Source organism: Xenopus laevis, chromosome 6S (assembly GCF_017654675.1).
Source record: "Xenopus laevis strain J_2021 chromosome 6S, Xenopus_laevis_v10.1, whole genome shotgun sequence".
In the NCBI taxonomy this organism is placed as follows: Eukaryota; Metazoa; Chordata; class Amphibia; order Anura; family Pipidae; genus Xenopus; species Xenopus laevis.
Window position 1 is genome coordinate 114,940,483 of NC_054382.1, and position 24,562 is coordinate 114,965,044.

The 24,562-nt window shown below is 38.4% G+C and overlaps 1 pseudogene; it reads right to left on the reverse strand.

Annotated features, from left to right (window-relative positions):
• LOC108719746 overlaps positions 1–24,562 on the reverse strand; it is a 98,082-nt pseudogene that overhangs the window by 66,661 nt on the left and 6,859 nt on the right.

The window sequence follows — 24,562 nt, forward strand, 5'->3', positions numbered from 1 at the left end:
AAAGTTCAAAAAACATTTTTTGGTAACTGGTTTTCTTCATACATTTTCTAACATATGGAACATTAACTTTAGAGTGGGCTCATGTGTAGGGCATTATAACAACTCTATTAGCTTCACTAAGGTTCCCTGGACACGTGTTTTAAAAAGTGGAATTTGTAAGTATATACACTAACATTTAACATAAAGGCGTCCATACAACTTTACATTTCTGGCCCTATGCAAATTTACCTGAGCACAAGATCCCTAGCGAAGTTTCACAAAGCAGAAATGAACGCCAGTACATCTTCACTATGCTCGTATTGCCGAAGTAATACTAGCGAAAAGTCACCAGCGTTCGGCACCCATGATGAAACTCCGCATTCTAGTGAATTAGCGTTGTCTGAGCAAATTTTCACCTGGCGAACTGTTGCACTGGGTGTGAAGTGGACGATGTTGAATTTATGCCGGTAAGCAAATCTGCCCCTAAGGCTACCCAGCAGCTTGTTTATATAAATTAAAGTTGAGTTTCTGAAGCAAACACACCAGTTTTACCAGTGCAGGCCACAAGTACATTATATTGTTATTCCTTAAAAATACTTTAATTTTTTTGGTGTTAAGCTGGCCATAGATGTAAAGGTTTTTAAAAGATCCGATAGTCATCGTGAGACCCCGATTATCTCGAAACGATCGAGTCCATCAACTAAAAAGACCATTTCAGGCGATATTGCCAGGAAAACAAAGAGGAGCTGCCTGCTTGGCCCTGCAAACATAGATAGATTGCACTGGGACCGATAAAGATTTTTAACCTGGCTGATTTTTTGACAGATGTCAGCCAAAAAATCGTAAAATGTACGATCGTTCGAATCCCAATAACCGCACGATAATTTCGAGGGATTGGACGGACTTCGCTAAAATCGGTCGTTCGGCAAGAGAAATCTTTGCATCTGTGGGAACCTTTACTGCTCCTTTAAATACAATTCAATTTACAAGCAACTTTATTGGGCATGTTAAGTTCATGTGTGTTGGAGAGCTGCTGAGAGTTGCATTTCTTTCATTATGTAAAAAACTGTTTTTGGGTGGAGACACCATTTCAAACCTATAACTTTACTAACATATGTAGAGTGTAAATAGAAGGCAATCAAGTTTTCCATGAATGAGGTCAGTAAAATGATTGAAATTTTTCCACTCGCTCACCTGAAGCATTTCTGAGATCCATTCAGCTTGTTTGGAAAGTTCCCTCGCTAGAGACACCATGCTGCTTGTTTTGTGAACTTCTGAAACGGAGTCCAATTTATGTAATAAATACATCTCTCTTTTATGCAACAAATCTCCACACCTACTCAGTGCTCTTTGAATCTGCAGATTCCAGTGTTGTAAAATGTATGGGATACTAAGGAGCCCTGCATTAAACTTCCATCTTATTCCACATCAAAGTATCCTATGGATCAAGCTAAAAGGGAAATCCTCTTGTTAACTGCAAGAATCGACATATGATTTTATTAACAACATGTGTTTGAGGTTCTTTCCAAAATTATTTTCAAGTAGACTCTCTTCAAGAGACTTCTTTTATATAAGGTTCTTCTACAGCCCCTCATTTTTGGTCACAAGGATTTTCACGTTATAGGTCTCAAAGATCGGAAAAGTGAGCAACAAAATGATGGCAGCTGTCTTTTTTCACTTCAGGTTCAAAAAGAAATATCGTTTTTGAGGGCAGATTTATTAAGGTTCAATAAAATTTGAATTTTTAAATTGTTTTCGTCAAAAACAAAAAAATTTTAAATCTCAAATTTGAATGCGAGGAACAGTGGATACAGTTCAAATTTGAATATTCGACACCTAAAACCTGCTGAGTTAATTTACAAGTCAATGGCAGAGGTTCGTTGAACCATCTAAAGATGTTAACAGCCTTCCTGACACTTGCATTTTTTTCAGAGAGAATTCGATTAGAGTTTTCGAGTGTTTGTATTCAATCAAACCTCCCATTTGAGTTGTGAGTACATTCATATTCATTAGAGTTAAATAAAATTCACAAAACTTCGGAATTCGATCTTTGATAAATCTTCCCCTTAATCTAAAAATTCTAATCATTATTTGCTCTTCATAATGTTAAATCAGTTTGGGGCTGATTCACTAAGGGTCGAATATCGAGGGTTAATTAACCCTCGATATTCGACTGGGAATTGAAATCCTTCGACTTCGAATATCGAAGTCGAAGGATTTAGCACAGATAGTACGATCGAATGATCGAAGGATTATTCCTTCGATCGAACGATAAAATCCTTCGAATCGAACGATTCGAAGAATTTAAATCCAACGATCGAAGGAATATCCTTCGATCAAAAAAAGTTAGGCAAGCCTATGGGGACCTTCCCCATAGGCTAACATTGACTTCGGTAGCTTTTAGATGGCGAACTAGGGGGTCGGAGTTGTTTTTACAGAGACAGTACTTTGACTATCGAATTGTCGAATAGTCGAACGATTTTTACTACGAATCCTTCGATTCGAAGTCGTAGTCGAAGGTCGAAGTAGCCCATTCGATGGTCGAAGTAGCCCTAAAAAAACTTCGAAATTCGAAGTTTTTTTACTTCGAATCCTTGAATCGGCCCCTTGGTGTCTGACCTAGCTTACTGAGCTGCTACTGGATAAAATGAAAAGAGGAAAACAAAACTAATTTATTTTTGAAAATGTAGATTAAAGGGATCCTGTCATCGGAAAACATGTTTTTTTCAAAACACATCAGTTAATAGTGCTACTCCAGCAGAATTCTGCACTGAAATCCATTTCTCAAAAGAGCAAACAGATTTTTTTATATTCCCTTTTTTTTTATATCCCTTTAAAGGACAAGGAAACACTTTCCCTAAAGGCTTCAGTATTTAATAGAGAACCCCCAATGTTCCTGATCGCTAGTTTTCTTTTTAACACCAACTATTTTTTTTCCGGATGCAAATTATACTATCTACACCTCCAAAGCGTCATGTTGCGTCACGAAGATGGCAGCTGGAATTCTTCTGCGCATGTGTAAACAGTTATCAAGCCATTCTAACCTATCAAATATATCAGATATTTGCCCAATTTCTGGTCAGATATCTATTGGCCATGCTCCACACAGGGATAACAGGCTACCAAGTTGACAGCTTTATTGGCCCAGTTATAGTCAGTGTTACTCAGATGTTGTATTAATGGAGACATATAGGATGAACGAAAAAACCCTTATTTACCTGGTGTTGATTTCACATTGTGCTTTTAATTAATATTATCTTTAAAAATAGCCCCTGTATTTGAGCTCCATATAGATGTTCAGTGGTCTCTATCCATGCTTCAAATGAGGGGTGGACGTGTCCTAATAGTCCCTGTCAGAAACATAGTAGGAGGGGGCCAGCCAATCACAGCCCTGCATTTACAAAATGAAAGACAGGCTTCAGGTCCCTATCAGGTGAGCCTAGCTGCTGATTTATTCTTATCCTACAGTGCAGTGTGATGATTGGCACCTGCACAGCCTGGGAAAGGAGGCAGCAAGTGGAACAGATGGGCGGGACTAGTAGGTTATTTACAGAAATTTACAATAAAGTAACCAGAAACACAACTTTTTAAAACACATTCCTTCTATATCTAAATGAGTAAAATGCACTGTTACATTCTTCTTTTTTTTCTTGAAATGTCTCCTTTAAGACGTTTTTGGAATAAAAATGTTAAAAAAAAAATAGTCATTAAGCAGAGGAAGAAACCAAGAAAGCTGCAGAGAATTGGTTCAATATATAATTATAGTCTAGCTTTTAACTGCAAAAAATAAAGTTGTGAATTTTAGGGAGAGATAGAGAGAGAAATAAAAGTAATACAGTTTGAACTGGTATAGGAATCATACACTGGCTTCCAAGCAGAGCGTCATATATATGGATCCCCGCCCCTTTCCACCCAAAATTACTTTCTTTAATTCTGTTATTCGAAAGTTAAAGATTTGTTTTTGAATACTTAGGGGCCGATTCACTAAGGGTCGAATTTCGAAGTAAAAAATACTTCGAAATTCGACCCTCGAATTGAAATCCTTCGACTTCGAATATCGAAGTCGAAGGATTTAGCGCTAAACGTTCGACCGAACGATCGAAGGATTTTTCGTTCGATCGAACGATTAAATCCTTCGAATCGAACGATTCGAAGGATTTTAATCCAACGATCGAAGGAAAATCCTTCGATCAAAAAAAGTTTAGCAAGCCTATGGGGACCTTCCCCATAGGCTAACATTGACTTCGGTAGGTTTTATCTGCCGAAGTAGGGGGTCGAAGTTTTTTTTAAAGGGAAAGTACTTCGACTATCGAATGGTCGAATAGTCAAACGATTTTTACTTCGAATCGTTCGATTCGAAGTCGAAGGTCGTAGTCGAAGGTCGAAGTAGCCCATTCGATTGTCGAAGTACCCAAAAAATACTTCGAAATTCGAAGTATTTTTCATTCGAATCCTTCACTCGAGCTGAGTGAATCGGCCCCCAAATGTCTTTGGGAAGCCAAGCCACTTGATTTGCACTTACCTACAAGGATGGGGGAGGAAAATGTTCTCTCTCCATTACCTGAACTTGAATTACTATAGGTGCCAAGCTCCTGTCAAGAGCTATAAATACAACCATTAAGATAGAAACTTTATGTTGATTTCCCAAAAGATGTATAAAACAACTTCATCTCAGGGAAAAGTATTTTATCAGTTTGAGATTTTATAAAGCATTAAGACATATTTGGCACGGAACCTTATAACAGCCAGAATAGCAGAGAAATATTATCCAAACAAAACAAACACCACTTCGTAAGCTCCCTTTATTTTCTAATTGCTCCAGTAACGTAGTTTACTAGCCACTCAGGAATTATGTGAACCTTTCACTCCACTAAATGTGTGATAATACCAACAAAAGTTGCACTATTTATGAGTGCGATTATCTTAAAAGAGTTTGAAATATGCTTTCATTCGGTATGGGAATCCCGAATTTAACGTTCCGAGTGCATAACAATGTGTCTTGGAGGAAATGTGTGAAAACCGTTAGTTGAAGTGAAGCCAAACCGAGATGTCTCCCACCACCATCCCATGGTAATGCTACACCGGGCTACAAACACTTGGATAAACGAAAGCTGAGGCAATAAATCTTGGCACTCTGGTCGGCATTGGCCATAAAATAAAACATACGTTTCAGATCTCAGCATTTCATGCAAAGCAATTTAAATTAAAATGTAACCCATTTACAAACAAGGCATTTAACAACCCCTGCAGATAGATAATGAAGGGCTGGCACATATTGGACCACACTCCATAAATAGATGTAGTAAAAAAGTATTTACTAAAGCAAAAACATCAGAATAAAGCCTAACGCGTTTCGTGCCTTAGGGGCACTTAGTAATAGGCTGAACATACAATTAACCATGAAGTCATATTTAAACAAAAAGGGACCAATCACAGACATGTATTCAACTGCCAATCCAACGAGGCAGTAATTGGAAATGGACCGATCAAAGGTATTTCTTGAAAGGCCAATCCAAAGTATTGTTACAGATTAGGTATGACCATTAGTTAACCTATACACAAAGTTTAGAGCAGTTAAAAAGCATGAGTATAAATATGTATTTTAAATAGGGTGACAATTAATTATTACTAATTTTAATTAAGGTATTTAAACGAAGAATGAGACATTGTATTACAGATTCATTCCAACTGGCTGTCTAGTTTCCAAGAAAAATATCCACTTTGCTTCTTGTTTCAAAAGTTTATCTAAGATGCTCCCACCCCTAATATGTTGAGAGACCTTCTCTATACCCGTTACAGGAAAAAAAGGAGGGATCTATTCATACATGTGGCAAAGTGTCTAGCTACTGTCGTGGAACTGTTTAGATCTTTTATATTAGGTATATGTTCTCTGATTCTCTCTTTTAGTGTGCGACTTGTTGGTCGCACGTATTGTTGGAGACATTTTTTACATGTAATGAGGTAAACTACGTTCTTGGAATTACTGTGGGGTTTATGCAAATGGCCTGTAGATGTCACTATGCTCATACTTATACTGTGCATACTCCCTGGTAGCTTAAAAGTGAAAGCTTACTGTTGTGTAATGGCTGCATGACTCTGCTAATAAAGCACTTTTATACTCTACTCATCCTCAGCTAACCAAAACATAACAATTACAGATGATATATTGCCTAATGTTGTATGTTTTATTAGATGCAGAGGACGAGAAAGTAGTAGTTGTGTTGACATAATTACATGTGACACATCTACGAGCACCACATTTGTACATTCCCTTTTTATTTAGCCAAGTTTGGCAGAGGATTTCTGAACTCTGTATAAAGGGGGCCATACACGGGCCGATAAAAGCTGCCGACAGACTGTGTCGGCAGCTTATTGGCCTGTGTATGGGGCCCCCCGACGGGCTTCACCGATCGAGATCTGGCCGAAAGTCGGCCAGATCTCGATCGGATGGGACAAAAAATCCCGTCGGATCGGCCACATCTATTCGTTGATGCGGTCCCACGATCCGACCGCCCATTGGTATTCGATAGCATCCGATCGTTGGGCCCTAGGGCCCACGATCAGATCAGCCCGATATTGCCCACCTCAAGGTGGGCATATCGGGGAGAGATCCGCTCGTTTGACAACATTGCCAAACGAGTGGATCTCTCAGTGTATAGGCACCTTAAGGCTTGGTGATAACAAATCTCCAATACTTTTGGAAACAAAGCGACAATTTGATCCTAAGATTTTATCTAGTGTCAGATCAGTGCGAAATTCTTATTAATAATATACCTGATTTGTTTGAATTGGGCACTATATGCTACAACACAGAATAATGTTTCAGAATTGTTCGTTGCTGTTCAATAGAAGAAAGATGATTAGTTAGATTACAATCAGGACTGGCTCTATATTTCTTAAACAGATTGTGTCTTTTCTTGCGCAAGGCTTTGGAAAAGGCTAGTTCTAAGTTTCCCATATTGTAAGCCCTCTTTAGAAGACTTTCACTAAGCCTGTAACTGACAGGATTGAGTTACAAATTCATCAAAAGTAGAACAAATTATTCAAAGTCTCAAAAACTGGCTATATGGTATATTCTTAATGAGATGGTCTGGATGGGAGGATCTGGCATGTAAGATTGTGTTACCTGCACAGTCTTTTCGGTGAAGTATAGAAAAAACATTATCACTTGAAGATATAAATGTGATATCTAACAACCCCTGACATTGTGCATAGACCAATTTCATCTCTTCTGTTATTAGGGTTGCCACCTGTACGTTTTTAAACCGGACAGTCAGTTTTTTACACCTGCTGTCCGGCTCAAAAATACCTGCCTGGTTTTCAGAAGTCGGAAAACCTGGCAAGCCTGTTACCTGATTCCTGGATGTTGTGGCCAATCACGGGCTGCCACGTCACGGGCCCGTCCCTTTGCATCACATGCCCACCCCTTTACATCACCGGCCCCGCCTCTGACATCACGGGTACCTGCCCGGATTCCGAATGTAGTTCGTATGCACTAATGCACTGCATAAAAAAGATGGGCAATTAATGAGGCAAAACTAGGCTCTTAATCAGAGGGTTCAATATTTTGCCATGTGCATATGATATTTCAAGCAGAAACGTGTGAACCACACAAAATTTTCCATGGAGTCTCCCCCTTCCTCAAAAAAAGTGATACAAAGCCTTTGAATAGAAATAAAAACCCTGAACACATACATGGTGTGGTCGGCACAATTTCGGCATAGAAACACTACTGACATGCAATTTTAATCATCTAGAATAGTCATGATGATTTCAGTTATATTATAGATAACACTAGTGGGCAGATTCATCAAAGGTCGAATTTCAAATTGATGTGAATTTTTTTTTTTACTCTAATAAATTTGAATGTATTTACAAATCGAATGGGAGGTTATTTATGAAAAAATGTGAATGTCTAAAATTCGATTGAATAGAAACAATACGAAAATTTGTTTCATATTAGAATCAAATACAAGCTAAACTCGATTCGAATTTTCCTCTGAAAAATGTCAGGAAGGCTATTAACATATTCAAATGGGTATATGGACCTCTGCCATTGACTTGTAAATGAATTTGGTAAGTTTTAAGTGGTGAATATTCAATATTATATTAGAACTGTTTCCATGGTAGAGGTTTGATAAATCTCACAGTCAATTTTACATTCGAATTGGGGGATTAAAACTCGAATGTGTGAATTTTGACACCAAAAATATTTCGAAAATTTGAATTTATTATTCGAACCTTAATAAATCTGCCCCTAGGTATTACACAATGAGCAAGTCTATTATTTACACACTTACATAATCAAATGGGCCACTTACAATCCCATACGTGGGATTGCCATTTTTTAGTGCCCTATTACGGCAATATGGCAATGTAACTGTAAAGCCTGCAAAACTGCATGGATTACCAATTTCTGGGTAAAGCTGGCCATAGGTCGTACAAAATGATTTTCGGACTGTTTGTCGACGGTCTTAAACAAACAATTTTTGCACCATGGCATTCGGTTGTTTAGGCAAAAGGATAGGATAGAAGATTTTTGATGGGTAATGATAATATCTTTGCATCTGACGATATCCCTGTGTGACTGTCACTACTATTTCTAGTACGATTGCTGTCAGTTAATGGCCAGAACATTGGCTGATTTGTGATTTTTCCTACTTTAATCCTACAATTTAAATCTGAATGGTTAGTTTTAGATGTTGCATAAGCTGAATGAACGCCCAAACGCTCATCATACAAGAAATAAAATATTTTGGACCATGTGTGGGGCCCTCTGACAGGCTTCCCCGATCGATATCTGGCAGAGAGACGGAAATGGAAGTCACGTGGCAAGATGGTAGATGTGGCTCTAAAACTCTGGATGTGCAATGGGCCACAGTTAAGTTGGTACTAAATGTGGTTAGGGAAGGGCTAAAATTAAAAAAAATTATAGGAGGGTGTAGTCTTCCATAACAGGAGACAGCACCTAATGGATATAGCTCATGTAGTACTGCATTCAGCAACTGCAGCAGAGAGAAATTAACAAACATATTGGTGTGTGGCTCTGTCCAGGAGTAGAATAAATAAATAGTCCAGAAATAAAGAAACTAGAAAAATGAAATAAGGAAGAGGTAAAAATAACCACCAGAGGAACCCCCAGTCCAAGGGTTGCCATTCATTTTTTAATTTGCAAAAAATGTAAGTAAGTTGATAGCCATTTCCAAGTAAAGCAGTAGCTCTGGTTTTCAATAAGTTAAAAAGGCTTTATTAGGACATTCATAGTCGTAACGCGTTTCGTGCCTGTGTGGGCACTTACTCATAGGCTTTTAAAGCTTTTGATCCCCAAATTGGCCTTTTAAAGAGGTAGGGAATCTTTTTTCTAAAAGGCACAATCATTAGTACAAGGCACAAGTACAGCTGAGGGTGAAAGGTGAAACATTTCACTAACATAACACTGGAGAGTGCCGAGAGTAAAGTGGTTATCTGGTATGCACAAAGCATAAAATGGCTGACGATAGCCACTACGATTATTTTCCTTTCTCTGTCAAAAGTAAAAGAACCAGGGGGCGCATGCGCGCAATGTGAGAGGCGGACGTCTGGTGCGAGAGCTCCGGCCAGGGGTCTTTACTTTTATTGATTATTAGCTGACAGACGAGCATTTCTTTGGCTTTCTACAACGCAAGAAGGTCTTCAGAGCTTCAGGATGCCTCCGAAGTTCAAGAAAAAGGACCAGCAGAGTTTATCTGGTTACTTACAACGCACTCCGGCACGATCCAAACATGGCGATTTTCAAGATGGCGCCGCAACTTCATCGCCTGCGCAGTCAGATGATTCTGCGGAATGGGCCATGGCGGTCACCTCGCAGGAATTGCAAACTCAGCTAGAGCAGCTTTATGCTAAGATTTCCACGACTGTTTCCGAGGCAGTTGGTAAGGTGGTGACTACGCTACAAGCTGACATTACAGACTTGGGTCAGCGTACTGCGCAGTTGGAAACCAAAATGACGGAGTCAATTCATCGCCATAATGTGCTGGTAGACGAGTGTGACCGCTTGTCCAATGACTTTTACTCTACGCAACTTCACTTGGAAGACATGGAGAATCGTGACCGGAGGCAGAATTTGCGGATTAAAGGTATTCCTAATTCTATTACTTCAATGGAATTACCGGGATATTTGCAGGAACTGTTTCGCACTATAGCCCCTACTGTTCCTATTGACGATTGGAGACTGGATCGGGCTCACAGGGCCTTAGGTCGCAATAATGATTCTCCAGATCGTCCTAAAGATGTGGTGCTTCGACTCCATTATTATTCCAGTAAGGAGGCTATAATACAGGCAACTCTTAACTCAGCTAAACTTTTATTTCAAGACCGGGAACTACAAATTTTCTCTGATCTCGCACCCTCAACCCTAGCTAAGAGACGGGCATTGAAAAGCTTGACATCGCAGCTACGGGAGAGAGGTATTCGCTATAAATGGGGGTTCCCATTTAAATTGATCGTTTCACACAATGACAGGATTTTCACTTTGCATGATCCGGATGGAATGGCCGCGTTTACAAAGAAGTTGGGCCTATCTGATACCACGGCTTTGGAGTCGGAGACTGCTCCTGCAACAGTGTCTGAGGTTGCTCACAAGATGGAAGTAGAATGGCACACTCCTGCGACAACCACCAAATCTACCTCACCTTCAGGAGGTTGCAGCTTTATTTGGAAGGTTTCCTGACGACCTTCATTCGTTGATGACAGATTACCCCTGGCGGAGCACAATGGTTGTAAGTGCTTATGCATACCCCCCTGACCGATGGTAATCGGCACCCGGACTGGTTCTGGGTTGAACTTAACATTGTTTTTTCCCACAGCCTACCAGTACACACAATGTTTTTGCTGTTGTTTTTTATCTGCTGGATGCAGCCTCGACAAGACTTGTTTGCTAATTTTTTTTTTGTGGAGATTGCACGAGTCATGATGTGGGCATTATGGTTACAGTTCATTTATGTGAGCTTATTGTTATTCTCTCTTTTTTTGGTTTGTTTTCTCTTTATTCTCTTTTTCTCTTCTCTTACTTTGATCCCCCACTCTAAAAGGTTAATTGATGTTTTTTCTAGAAAGGTGAGTCTCTCTATTAGCGGTATGATACCTGTGATATTATGGCGAATTTGACCGTTATTTCACATAATGTTAAAGGGTTTAATAGCCCGGTTAAAAGGAGAGCTGCGTTTCAATTTTATAAGAAAATACGTGCAGAGGTGGTTATGCTGCAGGAGACTCACTTTTCAATTGGTCATGTACCCAAATATTTTGATAAAATGTATTCGCAGGTTGTGCATACCACTTATGAATCCAAAACTAGGGGAGTTGCAATTTTTTTTAAAAAAGGTTTGCCTTTTCATATTGATCATATTGTACGGGACCGTGACAGCAGATATGTTATTGTTATGGGTAGTTATAATGGGCGACAGATTACTTTGGCTAACATATATGCTCCTAACGACTCTCCGAATGCATTTTTGGTAAATTTTCTTTATACGTTAGAGTGCCACACTGTAGGACAACTTATACTTGCAGGAGATTTTAATATAGTATTGCAAGCCTCGTTAGACCGCTCCAGTTTGACAGTACACTCTAGGGAAGCGTCTAGGGTAGTGAAGCGTCTTCTAGGATCCTTGATGTTGATAGATACCTGGCGATATGTTAATCCCACTGTCACCAAATACACATATCATTCCCCTGTACATGACTCACTTTCTCGGATCGATTATATTTTAGCTCATTCCGATTTTATACCGCAGATTCAAGAGGTTGACATTATATCAGTGGGTTGGTCTGACCATAATGTTTGTACTATGGTGATCCGGATGGCGCCTTCACTCCCTTCGACTCGGTTATGGACTCTCAATGAGTCCTTATTGTTAAATTCCCAAAACTCCTCAAAACTTAGTCATGAGATTGAGGAGTATTTATTTGCATAATTGTACATCTGATGTATCTCCCATTATGATCTGGGCAGCCTTTAAGCCTTTTATGCGAGGTCATCTTATTAAAATTGGGGCATATACTAAAAGAATTAGGCAACAAAAAATAAATCAGTTAACTAGACGTTTGACACATTGTTTTGTCAGTCCAGGTCATAATACTGCAGAGATACAGATATTGAAACGTGAATTAGCGGATTTGCAACTTACTGAGGCAGAAAAAAGTATTAAATGGACCAAACATAGATTTTATGCTTTTTCAAATAAGACCTCCACCCAATTTGCTAAACGACTTAAAATAGATGAGCAGGGGCCTCCTATCTCCTCTATTTTTAATCAGACAGGTCAACCAGTTTCAGATCCTACAAGCATTTCCAATGTTTTTCAGCGTTATTATAGCATTTTGTATAATCAACCATTTGCTCCTGATATCGAACGATGTCACGCAGATTTGGCCCGGCTGCAGTTACCCAGTATCGACCATCAGCAAAATTTGGCTTTAAGCGCACCTATTACAGAGGATGAGGTAGAACGGGTAATTAAAAAGCTTAAGAATAATAAGGCTCCGGGTCCTGATGGATATACGGCAAAGTTTTACAAGCATTTTTCGACATTGTTGATCCCCCATCTCGTAGCGGCCTTTAATAATATTATGCAGGGGGCAGCCCTTCCCCAGGAAATGATGGAAGCTATTGTATCTCCTATACCGAAACCCCACACTGACCGTCATCAGTATACCAATTATAGACCTATCTCTATGATTAATGTGGATTTAAAATTGTTCACTTCTATTTTAGCAGCTCGGTTAGCGTCCTTTTTACCGCATTTGATACATACTGATCAGACAGGGTTTATTACCACACGTAATGCGGCCGATAACATTCGGAGGATCACCAATGTTGTCCAGCGTGTTAATAAAACTAAAGAGCCGTTATTGATAGTTAGCCTCGATATTCAGAAAGCTTTCGATTCTGTGCAATGGTCATATATGTATGCGGTTTTACAAAAATTTGGAATAACTGGGAAATTTTTACAAGCAATTCAGCGTGTCTATTCCAATCCTACTGCTCGTACTAAGGTTCGAGGTCATCTATCGGAGCGGTTTCCTATTAGCAATGGTACGCGCCAGGGGTGTCCCTTGTCACCGCTTTTATTTGCGTTGGTAATGGAACCATTGGCGCAAATGATTCGATCGCATGCTAACATTTCTGGTTATCGTTGGAAGGGTGGGAAGGAATACACGATTAGTTTGTATGCGGACGACCTCTTACTGACGTTATCTAGACCGTTAACGGCTCTCCCTACTCTTTTTGCCCTCTTGCCTCAATATTATAGCTATTCTGGTTTGAAAGTAAACCCACATAAGTCTGAAATGATGGGTCTTAATATGTCTGACTCTACGCTTCAGTTAATACGCTTGAACTTTCACTTAATATTATGTTCTCATAGTATCAAATATCTAGGGGTTCTAATTGCTCCACGGTATTCACAATTTTATAAAGTTAATTACCAGCCTTTAATCAGACATATGCTGAAGTTATTGGAATGTTGGAAACGCTACTCGATTTCGTGGCTAGGCCGCATATGTGCAATTAAAATGACTTGGCTCCCGAAATTGCTTTATTATTTTCGGGTTTTGCCAATAGCTGTTCCATTGAAAGACATTGCGTATTTGCAGAAGCACTTATTGTCTTATATATGGTACAATAAGAAACCTAGGGTGTCAAGTCAGGTGCTATATCGTAAACCGATACTTGGAGGTTTAGGGGCCCCACATTTACTGCTTTATTATAAGGCTGCTCAGATTGGCCAGTTGGTCAAATGGCAACTTCCATCGTCTTCTACGATATGGGTTGAGATGGAGGCTCAGGATTGTTATCCCTTAACGACTAATAATCTTTTGTGGGCTGATCATAGGGACAGAAATAAGTTTGGGATTCATAATTTGGTTGTACAACATTCTCTGCGGATTTGGGATACCTGTAAATATCGCTACTTCCTGTGTAAACCTATCTCTTTACTACAAACTATTGTGGGTAATCCTTCCTTTACTCCAGGGCTGCGAGCGCAGCTTTTCGAAAAATGGATGCGAAATGGTTTAAACACGATACATTCTCTTTTGGGCCCTTATCACATGAAGTCTTTTCAATTGTTGCAGTTTACATATGATTTTCCGGATTCCGAAGTTTATGTTTATGCTCAAGTCCGACATTTTGTGCAGGGTCTTTTACTCAATGTGACATCTCAGGACAACTCTATTTTTGAAGCATTATGCAAAAATTCTCCATTTACTAGAGGTATGATCTCCACACTTTATACTCAGCTGCTCTCAATCACTTTTAAGGCTAACCCAGCTTACTGCACCGCCTGGGAACGAGATCTGCCGATACAGCTTCCTAGCAATGGATGGAATGAAATTTGGATGGCTACTAAGAAAGTGTCTGAGAATGTGGCGATCAAAGAACTTTCATATAAACTCCTGACCAGATGGTATATGACGCCTCAAAGAAAACATCGAATTTCACAGTTGCATTCCCCTCTTTGTTTTCGTGGTTGCGATGATATTGGCTCCTTAATCCATGTATGGTGGTCTTGTCCCATAGCGCAACGTCATTGGCATGCAGTACATGTTTTAATACAGGAACTCTGTTCAGTGACATTTCCGTTCAATCCGTGGGAATTGTTGCATAATCTTCCGATTGTATTGCTTAATAGGTCAGCTAGACATTTAACTAAACATATTCTCTCGGCTGCTAAGTGGTCCCTGGCGATTAACTGGTTATCTCCAGAAATATCGTGGCAACAAACTTTGCACAAAATCAATACAATTTGCACAATGGAAGAGCTTACCGCTCATATACAGGATAATCTGGATAATTTTACAGAAATTTGGGCACCCTGGAGAATGTATGTTATTACGCAACGGCTTGCTTTCCAATAATGTCGTGGGGCTACAGTGGGAAGCTTTTTGAGATGCTTTACCTATATTCTCTTTTTCTTTTTTTGTTTTGATCCGGTTCGATAATCGCTATTTGAGCTATATTGCAGTTTGATACACTGTATACGTTTTTATTATGATGCTATTATGCATTTGTTCTGTAAGTGACATTTGAGCTGTATTGCTTTTAGGCATAATGTTAAACATCTGCTATGGAAATATTGTATAATTGTGAAAGTATGGTTTTTCTTGTGTGAACTGGAAGTAAAATAAAAAACTTTTGAGTGAAAAAAAAAAAAAAAAAAGTAAAAGAACCAAATGACTAATGCAGGCCCGGACTGCCAATCTGCAGGTTCTGGCAAATGCCAGAGGGGTTGCTGTAAGTTGCCAAAGACAGGCACTATATTGGGCTGGTGGGGGGCTGTTTGGGCTACTGTATGGCCTATTTGGGCCTTTATGCACCTGAAATGCCAGGGCCTATTTTGAATCTTAGTCCAGACCTGGACTAATGATAATATTAATCACATCTTTAGAACTTAGCAAACGTGCAGCATGTGGAAAAAGCAGTCACCTATTATATATGTTTAAGAGAGGCACAACTTATGTCATAGCTTGGCAAAAACTGTTTTTGGCTCCCACCTATACAAGCATCAATACTGTATATTCCATTTAAATTCCAGCTACTTGAAACCATAACTGGCAGCAGTCCAGAGCTTGCTCTCTTGAGCTGTACATTGTACTCAGTAATTTGTCCAACTGTCGGTAAAGTCCCCCGCGCAGATGTCATATGAACTCTGCACTTACTAGGCAAAGAAACAAATATATGAATTAACAATAAACACAGGAAATCTGTTAATTGGAGAAGGAAAAACATATACACGTTTGAAACCTAGGTATTGTGGATAGAGCACACAGTGGCGTAACTACGGGGGGAGCAGGGGGTGCGATTGGGCCAGGGCCCGCACCCACCTCAGGGCCCCCCGGAAGCTCGTGTCACTGTTCTAATGCGGCCGTTTCTGGCCGTACGGAGGGGGGCGGAGCCCAGCTGCATGTCCCGCGCCAGGGCCCGCCCCCTCTAGTTACGGCTCTGAGAGCACATATTCATGGGTATGGGATCCATTAAAAAAAAACCTTAATCCAGAAAGCTCTGAATTATGGAAAGCCTGTCTCCCATAGACTCCATTAAAATCAAATAATCCAAATTTTTTAAAATAATTTCCTTTTTCTCTGTAATAACAAACAGTAGCTTGTACTTGATCCGAACTAAGATATAATTAATCCTTATTGGAAGCAAAACCAGCCTATTGGGTTTATTTAATGTTTACATGATTTTCTAGTAGTCTTAAGGTACGAAGATCCAAATTATGGAAAGATCCGATATCTGGAAAACCCCAGGTCCCAAGCATTGATAACAGGTCCCATACCTGTACCAGAATTTTAGGCATGGGTAACAATCTTATTTGTTTAAACTTTTAAAAATCAGTCTTCACAAATCTTGACATGTAACATAAAACTGAACTCTTTTCAACAAATTAAGATGCAAGTTCTGAATAAAACGATCTTCCTCTTTCATATTAATAGGAATGTATTTGTTTTCTATGGTTAGCTATGATAGGTCTGGAGTACTTAGAATAAAGAAAGCCGTTTAATTGTCTACTAGGAGTTGTACAGGAAAAATTTGATGAAATTAGTTGCGCAGGAAAAAAAGAGAATAAATGAGCTCCACAGGAAAAATGAGATACAATTAGCTGCACAGGAAAAAAAATTAGAAACCACTTGGGGGACAGCAAATGTGTGGCCTTCTAGTGGTTTAGAAACTACAACTCCCTCCACAGCTTTCAGCTGCTACAGAATGACTTGAGTAATTTGTAACAATTACGGCCTACTCAGCTTCTTCTGTTATAAATGAATTCTAAGTACCAGCAAGTCTCACATATGTAGCTTCTTCCATCACTATTGCTTTAAACCTATTAAATGACTTTTATTTCACGTTTTTTTTTATAGCAAAATACTATGTAACAAATTATATATATTATAATAAAGTTTTTTTATTGTCCCTAAGATTGGCAGTATGGAATGTGAACATAACATATAGTTTGTGCAAACATTAGGGGGCAGATTTACTAAGCTCGGATGAATTTTCAAAGTACAAAAAGTTTCGAATTTCAAAGTAATTTATTTGATACTTCGACCATCGAATAGGATACTGCGACTTCGGATTTACTTCGACTTCGATTCGAAGTAAAAATCGTTAGAATATTCGACCATTCGATAGTCGAAGTACTGTCTCTTTAAAAATCCTTCGATTTCAATACTTTGCCAAATTAAAGCTACCGAATTGCTATATTAGCCTATGGGGACATTCCAGTGCATTTTTTAAAGTTTTTGGCATCGAATAAAAATCCTTTGATCGATCGCTAAAAATCGTTAGAATCGTTTGATTGAACGATTTTTATTTGATCGATCGAATGCTATTTTAGCCCTAAATCCTTTGAATTCGATATTCAAATTCAAAGGATTTCAATTTGAGGGTTTTAACCCCTCGAAATTCAACCCTTGATAAATCTGCCTCTAGTTGACTTTTGCATATTTATGTTTATACATAACAGTGCCCTATGCCATATAGCTTGAATAATTTTAGCTGTTCTACAAAGGCATTATGGAGATTATATGAGCTATAGGGAACTATCGCGAAAATGAAAATTTAATATAAGCTTCCTAATACTGAAATAAGAAACTTTCTAAATATAATCAATTAAATATTCTGTACCGTTTCTGAAATAATCACGTTAATATTTACTATTCCTCTCTCAGCATCTGTTTCTCTTCATTCTGTCTTCATGCAGCAGTTGGATATCAGATAGTCACTGACAGTTAGATCCAATATAACTTATAGGGGGGACTTCCTTTCCTATTAGATGAATTAGAGCTCACTCAAATAATAGAGCTCACTTCCAATAACTGATTCCAGTACAAACAAAATGTAACAAAATAACTGCCTTTTGCACAAATCCTGCATGTAGAGAGACATGATGTCTGGTGATTTTAATAGAGTGAGCTCTAATACATCTTCTAGGCAAAAGGAGCCCCCCTTTAAGATATATTGGATCATTTAACGGACACCAACTCCTGAATGAAGACAGAATGAGGAGAAACAGATGCTAAGAGAAGAATAGTGAAGATAAACTTGATTATTTCAGAAAGGGTACAGAATTTTTAATTGATTGTATTTAGAAAGTTTCTTATTTCAGTATGAGGAAGCTTGTATTACATTTTTATTTTCGCGATAGTTCCCTCAGTAAATAATATGGCAGACCTTCTCATTTCTAAATTGCAAATATACAGAAAATTAGTTCAGTGTGCTACTGCTTACATAGTTACATAGTTACATAGTTACATAGTTAAATTGGGTTGAAAAAAGACAAAGTCCATCAAGTTCAACCCCTCCAAATGAAAACCCAGCATCCATACACACACCCCTCCCTACTTTTAATTAAAATTCTATATACCCATATCTATACTAACTATAGAGTTTAGTATCACAATAGCCTTTGATATTATGTCTGTCCAAAAAATCATCCAAGCCATTCTTATAGTCATTAACTGAATCAGCCAACACAACATCACCCGGCAGTGCATTCCACAACCTCACTGTCCTGACTGTGAAGAACCCTCTACGTTGCTTCAAATGAAAGTTCTTTTCTTCTAGTCTAAAGGGGAGGCCTCTGGTACGGTGATCCACTTTATGGGTAAAAAGGTCCCCTGCCATTTGTCTATAATGTCCTCTAATGTACTTGTAAAGTGTAATCATGTCCCCTCGCAAGCACCTTTTTTCCAGAGAAAACAACCCCAACCTTGACAGTCTACCCTCATAATTTAAGTCTTCCCTCCCTCTAACCAATTTAGTTGCACTTAGTCTCTGCACTCTCTCCAGCTCATTTATATCCCTCTTAAGGACTGGTGTCCAAAACTGAACTGCATACTCCAGATGAGGCCTCACCAGGGACCTATAAAGAGGCATAATTATGTTTTCATCCCTTGAGTTAATGCCCTTTTTTATGCAAGACAGAACTTTATTTGCTTTAGTAGCCACAGAATGACACTGCCCAGAATTAGACAACGTGTTATCTACAAAGACCCCTAGATCCTTTTCATTTAAGGAAACTCCCAACACATTGCCATTTAGTGTATAACTTGCATTTATATTATTTTTGCCAAAGTGCATAACCTTGCATTTATCAACATTGAACCTCATTTTCCAGTTTGCTGCCCAGTTTTCCAGTTTAGACAGATCACTTTGCAAAGTGGCAGCATCCTGCATGGAACGTATAGTTCTGCACAATTTAGTATCATCTGCAAAAATAGAAACAGTACTTTCAATGCCCACCTCCAGGTCATTAATAAACAAGTTGAAAAGCAAGGGACCTAGTACAGAGCCCTGTGGTACTCCACTAACAACACTGGTCCAATTAGAAAATGTTCCATTTACCACCACTCTTTGTAGTCTATCTTTTAGCCAGTTCTCTATCCAGGTACAAATACTATGTTCCAGGCCAACATTCCTTAATTTAACCAGTAACCTTTTGTGTGGCACTGTATCAAATGCTTTAGCAAAGTCTAAGTAAATCACATCCACTGCCATCCCAGAATCGAGGTCTCTACTTACATTCTCGTAAAAAGAAATTAAATTAGTCTGGCAAGATCTATTACGCATAAAACCATGCTGGCACAAACTCATAGTATTATGATTTGCTATGAAGTCCAGTATCTTATCCTTTATTAACCCTTCGAAAAGCTTTCCTAATACTGACGTCAGACTAACTGGCCTATAGTTTTGAGGCTGAGAACGGGATCCTTTTTTGAATAGAGTCACCACATTAGCAATTCGCCAGTCTCTCGGCACAATTCCAGATCTCAATGAATCCTGAAAAATTAAGTAAAGAGGTTTGGCAATCACAGAGCTAAGCTCGCTAATTACCCTGGGATGAATACCATCTGGCCCTGGACCTTTGTTAATCTTAACCTGTTCAAGTCTCTTTTGAATTTCTTCATGTGTGAACCATGCATCATTAGTTGTATTACTAGAATTGGGAGTGTTAAGAAGGAAACCTTCACTTACTGGTTCTTCATTTGTGTAAACAGATGAAAAATACGAGTTCAGAATCTGCGCTTTTATTTTGTTTTCATCAACCAGCTGACCCCCCTCTGATAGTAAGGGTCCCACCCCTTCCTGCTTCATTTTTTTTACTATTGACATATTTAAAAAATAATTTTGGATTTTTTTTACTGCTTGCTGCAATATCCTTTTCTATAGCAATTTTAGCTTGCCTTATAGCTTCTTTGCAGGATTTATTGGCCTCCTTGTACCTTATAAATGTTTTGGCTGTACCAGCTAACTTGAAAGCCTTAAAAGCACGTCTTTTCTTACCCACCTCAACACCAACGCTTCTATTGAACCAAAAAGGTTTTGCTTTGCAACGACGTTCCTTACTTACAAGTGGAATATACTGACAAGTATATTTATTAAGCAGCATTTTAAAGACTTCCCATTTTTGTTCTGTGTTTAACCCTGTGAAAAGCATTTCCCACTTAATATGTTGCAGAGATGCCCTTATACTGTCAAAGTTTGCACGTCTGAAATTTAGTGTTTTAGTTACTCCCTTATAGAATTGCTTCTGCAACAGAATCTCAAAGGAGACCATGTTATGATCACTATTCCCTAAATGCTCACCCACACAAATGTTAGAGATGAGTTCAGTATTGTTAGTTATTACAAGGTCCAAAAGTGAGTTATTCCTAGTGCCCCTACCTGCGCCCCATCTTTTAGTTTCAGGATACACTCCATGGTGTTGATAGTTATCACAACAGATTCTGATCCAAGTTTCGTCCATGGTACATGATGGTGTAACTCGTGTATATGCCCGCTGAGGAATATGAATGGCAACTTCAGTCCCTGACATAAATTCAACCCTTAATTAGTGTTCTTACTATATGTCTTTCAATTTTTTTATTTATATACATAATACATAAAGAAGATTCCATGCTCACGGTGGTGACACCTTAATGAAAGTATAGTATTTACAACATAAAATATCATAGTACAGGTATAGGATCCATATTCTAAAACCCCATTATCTAGAGAGCTCTGGATTACAGAATATCCATCTCCCATAGACTCCATTATAATCAAATAATCCACATTTTTAAAAATGATTTCCTGTAATAATAAAACAGTAGCTTGTACTTGATCCCAACTAAAATATAATTAATCCTTATTGGAAGCAAAACCATTTTATAGGGATTATTTAAATTTACATGATTTTCTAGTAGACTAAGGGGCAGATTTATCAAGGGTCGAAGTGAATTCGAGGGAATTCGAAATTCAAAGTAATGTTTTGGATACTTCGACCATCGAATAGGATACTACGACTTCGAATTCGATTCGAAGTAAAATAGTTCGACCATTCGATAATTGAAGTACTGTCTCTTTAAAAAAAACTTCGAATTCAATACTTCGCCAAATTAAACTTGCCGAAGTGCTATGTTAGCCTATGGGGACCTTCTAGAGCAGTTTTCTAAGTTTTTTGAAGTCGGAGAAAAATCTTTCGATCGATGGATGAAATACTTCGAATCACTTGATTCGAAGGATTTCATCGTTTCATTGATTTTCTTCGACCGCAAATGGCCAAACTCGATGAAAAAAAACTTCGACTTCGATATTCGAAGTCGAAGTAATTCAATTCGATGGTCGAATCTCGAAGTATTTTCAACTTCGAAATTCGACCCGTGATAAATCTGCCCCTTAAGGTATGAAGATCCATTATATGGAAAGATCTGTTAACCGGAGACCCCCCAGGTCCCTACTTTTCTGGATAACAGGTCCCAGGAGACCCCCTAGGTCCATACTGTATATATCACTAGCAGTGTCGGACTAGACACCAGGGGCCCACCCAAAAACCTTAGACTGGGGGCCCACTCTCTGTACTTTTATTCTTCATCTCCTCAATCAACCTCTATTCTCCTAGTTTGTTTTTTGTACATACTATAATCTATTATTCCATCTATTTAGCCTCTTTGTTCTCATAGAAATAGGGAATAGCCATGAAATAGACCAAATGTTTTGCAGCATGAGGGCCCACTGACACCTGGGCCCACCGGGAGTTTTCCTGGTATCCCTGTGGGCCAGTCCGACACTGATCACTAGTGCCTTAAATAAAATTCTATGGATCTTTATTGTTTATATGTCATACCTGTAAAGGCTTAAACCTAAAAAATAGCTGAGTTTTGTCTAGATGACAACAGTAAAATCCAGGGAGTTTCTTGCTTTCACTGAATACCAAACAAACAGATAGATAGTACTGGCTAGGAGGCCATCTTCTGGGCAGCTAACTACTGCATTTGATTGGCCAATAAAGCTCACAGAATAACTATCTTAACACCCACTGCTATATCAGATGAAATAACCTGCACACTCCATGGTTTTAAATACCCAGATATCTGGGGCTATCACATATGAACACAAGAGCATAAGGGGAAAACGATTACTGTAGTCTGCAGACAAATGTTTAGGGCATCCCAAAGTAGACTATACTTATAAATACGACAGGCCACACAGATTTGCAGACATACTGCCTTTAAATATGTTTCCTATGCTATCTGTTACTAAATACTGCCTTTTCCTTTTTCCTGTTTAAAACATTCCATGATGAGCCCCACAAACAGGAGCCTCATTCAGGTTTGAAGATTAAGTGGCCACAGAGAATCATTAAGAAACAGGTGAGGGTTTTTTTTTTTTTTAATTCCGTGCAAATAAAGATAAACACGGGGACGCCACACATCGTGGAAGAACTCAATATAATGAAAAATAAATAAGCACTCTCAATATCCAGATAACCTTAAATACAATGAATCTATTTTACATTATTTCCAGCTGTTTGTCACATTTAGAACATGTTTATCTAGAGAGTAATGTCAAGGGCCAGTGGGAATGTGCCTGATCCTCTCAACACAATATGGAGGCCATTATGTACTTCAAGTGCCCTATAAAATATATAAATAACTTTAGAGTTGTAGCCTGTAGAATTCTTCCCAAAGGACAGTTCTTTTTCCCATGTAGTTCAGTATTTCAATTTACCATCAATATCCACAACACAAATCAATGCCATTAAAGGTTTCTGAACAGAGATATTTGTGAAACCAGTGGTTGCTCCGGTAGTTTTTTTTTATATCACAGTTGAATGAACCCTTTAATAAGTCTATAACAACATAGAAACTACAGGGAATAACTAGAAACTGAATTATAGTAAAAGTCTGTTGTTTTTATTAACGCTCTATTTCCTGTACATGTGTTTTTAGACAGATAAGCTAAAGCTCCCATATTCCCTGACAGTGAAAACGGAAAACAGTCCTATTAGTGATAAAGTTGCCAATTATTTACTGTATTACCAAATCACTAATTTGGGGGCAGATTCACTATGGGTCGAATTTCGAAGTTAAAAAAACTTCGAAATTCGACCCTCGAATTGAAATCCTTCGACTTCGATATTAAAATTTTTTTTTTTCACCGAATTTTGGGCCAGATTTACTTATGGTCGAATATCGAGGGTTAATTAACCCTCGATATTCGACTGTCGAAGTCAAATCCTTCGACTTCGAGTATCGAAGTCGAAGGATTTACCGCAATTCATTCGATCGAACTATTAAATCCTTCGAATCGATTAAATCCATCGATCAAATGATTTTTCTTCAACCAAAAAAAGATTGCAAAGCCTATGGGGACCTTCCCCATAGGCTAACATTGACTTCGGTAGGTTTTAGGTGGCGAACTAGGGGGTTGAAGTTTTTTTTAAAGAGACAGTACTTCGACTATTGAATGGTCGAATATTCGAACGATTTTTAGTTCGAATCGTTCGATTCGAAGTCGAAGTCGTAGTGGAAGGTCGAAGTAGCCCATTCGATAGTTGAAGTAGCCAAAAAAAAACATTAGAAATTCAAAGTTTTTTTTATTCTATTCCTTCACTCGAGCTAAGTAAATGGGACCCTTAGCGTTCGAACAATCGAAGGAAAATCGTTCGATGGAACGATTAAATCCTTTGAATCGAACGGTTCGAACGATTTTAGCATACGATCAAAGGATTTTCCTACGATGTACAGAAACTTGTAGAAGGTCCCCATAGGCTAACATAGCACTTCGGCAGGTTTAATTTAGTGAAATATTGAAGTCGAAGTTTTTTTAAAGAGACAGTACTTCAATTATCGAATGGTCGAATATTTGAACGATTTTTACTTCAAATCAAAGTAAATTCGAAGTTGTAGTATCATTTTCGATGGTCAAACTATTCAAAAAATTTACTTCGAAATTCGAACTTATTTATCTTCGAAAATTCACTCGAACCTTAGTAAATCTGCCCCTAAAATGTATAGTCTGTTCTGGGTTTTTTTGCATTGTTTTTTTTATTTGGCTCATCTGATTTATATAGTAGTAGAAAATTTACAGGATTGCACCCAAGATATCACAAAATATGTGGCAAGAATTAGCCAAGACCCTTACACAATGTCCACCAATGGTCCTCTACTTCTGTATAAAATGATGAAGCTGGTGTAGAGGCTGGCTTTACTGCAATCGTTTTAGAGATTTCAGCTGATTTTATAAAAAATAAGAGGGGAAAATATGAAAATCTGCTAATTT